The sequence below is a fragment of the Diceros bicornis genome, chromosome 31 (assembly GCF_020826845.1).
Source record: "Diceros bicornis minor isolate mBicDic1 chromosome 31, mDicBic1.mat.cur, whole genome shotgun sequence".
NCBI lineage: Eukaryota > Metazoa > Chordata > Mammalia > Perissodactyla > Rhinocerotidae > Diceros > Diceros bicornis.
The window spans coordinates 17,766,643-17,774,599 of NC_080770.1; the positions used below are offsets into that span (position 1 = coordinate 17,766,643).

The 7,957-nt window shown below is 34.6% G+C and overlaps 1 pseudogene; it reads right to left on the bottom strand.

Moving 5' to 3' along the window:
• Positions 1–3,491: 3,491 nt before the first annotated feature.
• Positions 3,492–4,431, bottom strand: LOC131395623 (olfactory receptor 1052-like; annotated as a pseudogene).
• Between the last annotated feature and the right edge of the window lie 3,526 nt (positions 4,432–7,957).

Consider the following 7,957-nt stretch of genomic DNA (forward strand, 5'->3'; position numbering starts at 1 on the left):
TTCTATATTTCTCCATAATTGTGTGTTTTTATCATCCTTGTTGCTTTTCCCTGCAGAAGAACTTAAACAAATTGGAAGATTTAAATATTTAATATTCATTACTACATATAATAATTCAGGATTGTCCGACCACTGTAGCTTAAAGTAGAACATAATAACAGCAAAAAAAGTAGAACGCAATACCTTAATACCTTAATCTTATCATGCAAACAATATACATATGTAGGTATGTATATATATGTTTATAGAGCTAGAGAGACAGATTGATATGTAGATATATATTGGTATATATTACTCTTAGCATTGCACTACTAATAGAGGCTTTTAATAGCAACAAAATCAAGCACATATCTTCAGGCTGGTTATAGATCTAAACAAAGACACCACATTCACTCATATGCTATCAAATTAGATTGAATTACTGGTTTAATTTAAAAAGCATAAAAATCTTGTCAGAAGCAGGATCATCACAAAGTTCAGAAGTGGATGAAGCAAACTTCAGGGAAGTCAATTTTTTGGCTAGGGTCCTTTAGTGATTGTTGGAGAAACTACCTTTGTATATAAATAAGATCTTGCTAGGTCTGAGAAGTTAATTTTTGTTGTGCCCTTATATTTCTGCCTAAAACTATTGTGAAAATTCACTCTACCAATTTATAGCTTGAGTAAGAAATATTTAAAGACATCTGGGTTCCTCGTGGTTTTAATGGTATTCCTAAACAATATCTCTATCTGTAATTTTATAATATTTCAGAACGCCCGTTTATTTTGAATTTACCCCTTATATTTGATTCAATATGCTTTTGTTTTCTTGATTTTGGTCCAGTGACCATGTCCTCAAGTCCATTTTTGAGAAAAAGAAGAGAAAAACTCTATGTTCTCAAATGTTTTCTCATGAAATCAAGTGATAATTTGAGGAAGGAAGAACACGATCACTCATTGCATCTTTACTGATTTTCACATTATTGGTTTTGACTTTTTCCCAAGATCTTGAGATTTTATTACAGAACTTTCATTATTTATTTATGTCTATTGGGTTAAAATAACGAAACTTTTAAATAAATATGTTTGCATTGGTGAAAGAATTAGGTTTTAAATAAGTCTTTCGGAAAGTAATTTAGCAAAGTATCAAAATAAAAATATTTACATGTGTTTTACCAAAGAATTTCATTATTAGAAATTTATTGAGATGAAAACAATTAGAAAAATGAAGTTTTACATACAGACTTTATCATTATGCTATAAATTACTCTGTGAGATGTCAAATCTTGAAGTATTTACACCAGGAGATGGATGCTTTGGTGGCCCTTATGTAGATCTAGATGTTAGTCTGTGATTGTGAGATATCATTCAGAAAGCTGCTTGCCATGTCCTAAGGACTCCTTTATTAAATGATAATACTAGTTTTGCTTTTAAAACTTGATTATAACAATGACAGTGATTACTTACTTTTTGAAAAATGCATGGCCGTTATTGTGATATGCAGTTAAAATATTTGACAATGGGATTATTCTGGAAGAAAATAATGGGCTGTATAGAGACAATGAAATAAAATTTGCTTTCACATATTTTGTTGTATATTTACACAAATTTAATTGTCAAGTAAAAAGAAAAAAGTCCATAGATTTATAGATTTTAATAGATGAGATTTATTACTATGAGCTAAATATTATTCCATTTAATAGATATAAACATTCTTTACACAAACTCAAAACTATTGTTCACTGCATATTGCAAAGGTGTCATTTAGCAAAGGCTGTGTTTGCTTTCTTAACAGTTGTGGTGATAACAACAGTGCTAGACTTGGTTTTTGACTCATGTCTGAGTGAGCAGAACAATAAACACTATATGGAATGATGAACATAAGCAAAATGGCATTCCAATAGTCATTTTGTAGAAAAAAAACTATTAGCATTTTTAAATGACTGTGCTGTTTTACGGAAGTTTCCTAAATGCTGATTCTTAGCAAATTCTACTGTACTGTGATATAATAGGATATCTTTGCGGTATTATTTTGGCATTTCTGTTAAACAACTGGTAGAAATGGAGTCGCCATAAAAAGAAGCCCTTCTGTGCCTGTGGAGATATTTTTTTTTTTTTTTTTTTTTTTTTTTTTTTTTTTTTTGTGAGGAGATCAGCCCTGAGCTAACATCCGCCAATCCTCCTCTTTTTTTTTGCTGAGGAAGACGGCCCTGGGCTAACATCGGTGCCTATCTTCCTCCATTTTATATGGGACGCCGCCACAGCATGGCTTACCAAGCAGTGCGTCGGTGCGCGCCCGGGATCCGAACCAGCGAACCCCGGGCCGCCGCAGCGGAGCGCGCGCACTTAACCGCTTGCGCCACCGGGCCGGCCCCTGTGGAGATATTTTTTAAAGTTAAATATTCAAATTTTAACAGTTCTAATCAAAGATGGCATACAAAATACATACAGGAGAGTCTATTATTTATGTAAAATGGGAGGAGGCCTGTGTGCAAGTACATGAATATATGTGTGTTTGAATTCTACCTCTTCAAATGTGGATGTTGTCTTATTTTCGTAAGCTTTTAACTCCATTGATCCTTTGTTTCTTCATCTGTAAAATGGGTTGGCTCTTCCAAAGTTGTAAAGGAGGAGGAAGAATGTATTTATTCTCTGTAATCGATTCTCGAGTTATGCCTGCATGTGTTTCTGTATGTATGTTTGTGTGATTGTCACCTACTGGTTCTACTATATCCTTTGTCAAAACTGAAGATCCTATTTTGTAACTAACCAATCCTTAGAAGATGGTGTCAATTTATTATATAGGAAGTTACTAGAGGTTCAAAATAATAAATTTGGGAATTGAAAGGATCCAAGTTATACAGTGGCATAAAATTATTTTAAATGAAAAACAGTTGGGATTCAATAGATGCAGAAAGAGGCTTTTTCAGAAATTCCCTTATCTAACTACAGGCAGAAACTTCTGCAAGTGAGGCTGCCATAAATCCTCTCTCTCCGGGGAGTTTTGCCTGCCAGGAAGAAGACAGAGAGGACCACTTACACCTGCATAAACAAATAATAGCACAAAATTTCTCATCTCCCATTGGAAGCCTTTTCTCCCTCTCCCTTTCCCTTTTTAAATTAGGTATATAAACCCCATCTCTAATTATTGAGCAAACCACTTTTTTTGTGCACCCTTATATGCATAGAGATAAACTGTCTTTTCTCCTGGTAATCTGTCTTTTGTCAGTTTCATTCATAGGACCTCAATCAGCAGACCTGAGAGGGTAGAGGAAAATTTTTTCCTTTCTGACAGAATGTATTGCATATGTATATGTATGTACATGCACACACACACAAACACATATTACTATATTATTATCCAAAAGCCAATAATGAGTATATCTTTGCACATAAGCTGCTTTGAAAATACCATCCTTCTTTTCTCCAACAAGTTCCACAGGTATTTAGCAATGTACCTGCCTGTAGAACCAATAAATATTCCCTAAATATTTCTGCTCGAAAATTCGTGATCACTGAGCAAATATTTCTCTCATAATAATTATTTTCATTGCTTCTTTGGCTTCTGTGTTTCTCACAATATATATCAGAAGATTTAATATTGGCAGCAAAAGGGTATAAAACACGGACAGGATTTTGGTTCTCCCCTGTGGGTAGCCAGAGCTAGTTCCCAGGTAAATGAATATCACCGTTCCATAGACAAGAGTCACGACCATTAGGTGGGAGGCACACGTGGAGAGGGCTTTATATCTTCTCCTTGTAGAGCGTGTCTTCAGGATAGTGAGAAGAATTCCCAGGTAGGAACAAACCACTATCAGAAAGGTAGTCACTGATGTGGTTCCAGAGAGGACAGTAAATAAAACCTCACTGTACTGGATGTCAGAACAGGAAAGTTGAGAGGGCAAAGGGATATCACAGAAATAATGGTTAATGACATTGGGGTCACAGAAGGACAGGCTAAGCAAGTTGCTCAGGTGAGTGAGTGAGTTGGCACAACCTAGTAGGTAGGAAGCACTCACCAGGGGGATGCAGAACCTGGGGGTCACGAGACCTTTACAGTGAAGTGGGCGGCAAATGGCAACATACCGATCTTATGCCATCGCAGCCAGGAGGAAGCATTCGCTGTTCAGGAGCATACTGACAGAAGAATACCGAGGGAGGCAACCGTGAGAGGAGACGACTTTCTGTCCTGAGGCGTAGTTCGCCAACATTTTAGGAATAAAGACTGAGGAAGAGCAGAAATCCAAGAAAGCCAACTGGCTAAGGAAAAAGTATTTGGGAGAATGGAGCTGGGCGCTGACCAGGATTACTGTGATAATCCAAGTGCTGCCCCACAGCAGTAAAGAGATAGATCAAGAGAAACAGCACAAAAAGGGCGGTACTCAGTTCAGGGTCATCAGTCAGCCCCAGCAGGATGAACTCAGTTGTCACACTGACACTTCTCTCAGCCATTTATGTGTCTCCCCATGAGGGATCTGCAGGGAACAGGAGGAAAAAGAAAATAACCAAAGACTATGGCTTGACTATGTGAATTCAATCTACTAGCATCTTTAGAAAACTGCACAGTTTTAATTAATAATAATAATCCACAGTAAAGCCAATTCTTGCAAGTATGAAAAGTTAGCCTGATACTAAACTTTAGTTGGATCAGAGTCTCACCAGGGGGTATAAACTGGCATTATGCACCACATAAGAAACCCTGGAGAAATTAAAATCCCATTAAAGAGCCCTAATAGGAATGCTTGTTTAACAGAGAGAGTTCAGGAGCTGGATCCTGGATAACAGTATATTTCAGATTCCAGAACACAAGGCAAGGACCTCCTATTTTAAGGAAGTACATTGCTTAACAAAGAATAAAAAAACTCAATATTTAACAGGTAAATTTTTGAGACATCTAGCAAAATTATTCTCTATGACATCTTTTAACTTAGACAAGTAATACATGACACATTAATAAAAAAAAGAATAGAATTTATATTTATATGGATATATAATATTTAATAAAATTTATAGACTATGCATAAAAATGGAAAATGAGAAATAAAGGTTTCTAAAATAGAGAATGAAAAAAATTCAAACATTTTCTATCATAACAACATTACTTATTTGTTAAAACTCACTTGCTCCAGGAAGTCATTCTTTGCTACTCCAACAGATATTTATCATTTCATCCTCTGATTCCCCAACATTTATTATCCCATGGCTTGGATTAGTCCATGTCAGATTTGCTTTTATAGAGACTGAGTCAGAAAACTTTTTCAATATGTTTTAATCCTTGCAGTCAAACAGTCTCAAATCTAATTTCAAGGACAATGCGTATGCTTTGGGCCCATTAGATCACATATGGATCTGGCTTTTTATCCGGGAAAAGTTAGATCATTAAATTAATTTTATTTTAGGCTTATCATATAACCCAGAATACGTGAAAAGTTAGGTTCTGGTATCCAATATACTTGGGAATCACTCGGCTAAATAATTTTTTAAGAAAGTTTTCTTTACTGCCACACTTACAGGAATACATAATACACTAGTATGCTTTGGAAGTTTCCAATAAGAGAAATACATATAGAGGATGTTTCACCTTAATTTGACAATTGAACCTATTTTCACTGAACGTTAATGAATATGGTGTTCCACAATCTGCGCTTTGGGAATAATATTTCCCTGATATTGAATAAAGAATGAGAAAGACATGGGCTTGGATCTCTACCCTTTGCTATCAGAGTGATGTAAATTAAGTTATTTAACAATTCAAAAACTTGAAACCATACTAAAAGATAGCTTTGATTATGTTCATTTTACTGAACATCAGAGGTTAAAACGAATGGCTAGTCACTTTTTACCACATTAAGCTGTGATTTCATGTCTAACTCTAAATTTTGGAGCCTACCTATTAATTTCATCTACAAACTTTCCTCAAGAGGTAGCTGTGAGAATTAACGAAGAAAATATGTGAAAACTATTTGGCACACCATAGATATTATCTAAATGTTTGCTGTATTTTCAAAGTAAAACAAATAAGGAAAATAGAGACTGGACTATCTGTTGATGTACTGGACAAATGGCTTTTTGACTAAAGTAATTTTTTGGATCTTTGCTTTTTTTAGTTTAGTTTTTTTTAGTTAGCTTTGCCTTGATTGACTTTGTTTTTAAGCAGCCAATTTGTTACTTTGAAGATGAGTTTCTGCTTATTTAACTGATTTCATATTTATTTCTTTAATTTTCATTTAATAAATAGTAATTTTCATCTGGACTGCCTTTCGTACCATTTTTCTTTTGCTGTAAAGCCAGTTATATACAATAAATTAATATTTGAGTCTAAAAATTAGCTCTGGAAACAGAGTCAAATAAATCGCCACTCTTCTTCAGATTTAACAAAATTCAATAGTGTGTAGCAATCAATCTTAGATTTTAAAGAATTTCTTTAAATGAATTTCCCCTTGCAATTTACATCATTATATGAAGCTTAAAAACAGCTACCTGAGGAAATATGGAACAAACCCACTATTTCAAGAGAGCCAGGTGACTTGGTGATGGTCTAATTCTGTCTCACTTATCTCCACAGTTGGAATGGACATGAGGCCACGATCCTTCTTCACAGTCCAGTCACAGCACCTATGGAGAGATGCTGCTATTGAGAAATGAAAGAGGCATTCATAATTCCTCTGTTAAAACATAAATATAACATCCACCTGGTGTTGAGAGGAAGCTTGGCCCTTTCTCTCAGTTTCCTGACTGTCTTTATATTTGGCTCGGGGCCTGTGGAGGACAGAATCCCCAGTGATTCTATGAACACCGGGTTTCATTAAAACAGCTAGAGAGAGGGCAGGGGAAAGTAAGGCCCCAACACTGTCTTTCCAAATTGCAACAATTCATATATTTGGCCTTTTCTCAGGTTTAGAGAAAATTGTTGTATATGTTCTTGTCTCACCTATATGAGGCTCTACAAGAAAAAATGGAATTATTAAAAATGAACTCCACTGGTGTTTATAATTATAATTTACATGATTTAACTATCTATATATATTATATTATTATTTTTGTTTTAAAGAATGCTAAGTTCCATTTGTTGATGACCATGTGCTTCTATAAATACATAGTTATTGGTAGTGATTATGGAAAATATACACATATTTCGATGTGAGATAACTCAAAAGAAGTGGAAGCAGTTACTAAATAGAATTCAGGTGTCTATGTGTGTGCATGTGTGTGTGTGTGTGTGTTTTCATTCACTGGATCGCCTTATAATATTACAAGTAATTTAGCCAATTAAGACATTAAGATAATATCAGGTTCAACATTTTTGTCACTATATTGGCTGAACATAAAGGTAATTTTTAGAAATACTAGGTAGGCTGATACTTGGATAATAGAATGGAAAATATAAAAGGAGATAAATACAGGGTGAAATGGTAGGATAAACGTAAAAAGGAGGGAAGGGCAAATAAGAAGAAATAAGTCACTAAGATAGGTCAAATGCAACCAAACCAACAAACACAACTGCACAAGAACAAGGTGGTGAAAATCTGCAGTGATTTTAAAATGAAGCAACAGTGAAAACAGACTAACACACAGGCAATATTATAATTAATTTTATTAACAAGTGTATTTCTTTTTATTTGACAACCACGTGTTAAGTAGAATCCTAGTTGGAAGGGCTTCTATTTATTAAAGGCCTAGTACATTCCAGGCACTTCACAACTATTATCTCTAATCACTATGCGATTTTATTTAATTAAATATTCCAATTCATATGCTTCACATTGTAGGTGGCCCAGAATAGTTAAAGAAATTTTCCAAGTTTGCACTTATAGGAAGTGGTAGAAAAATAGTTTTAATACAATGATCGTCCGATGTAAAAGTTTAGCATTCTTTTTACTATTTATCCCATGTAGCCTTTTAATATTGGCAAACTAAAGAGTGAACAGTATAATCATGGAATTTGAAACCATATTGCATGAAGAATAGTGGAAAAGAT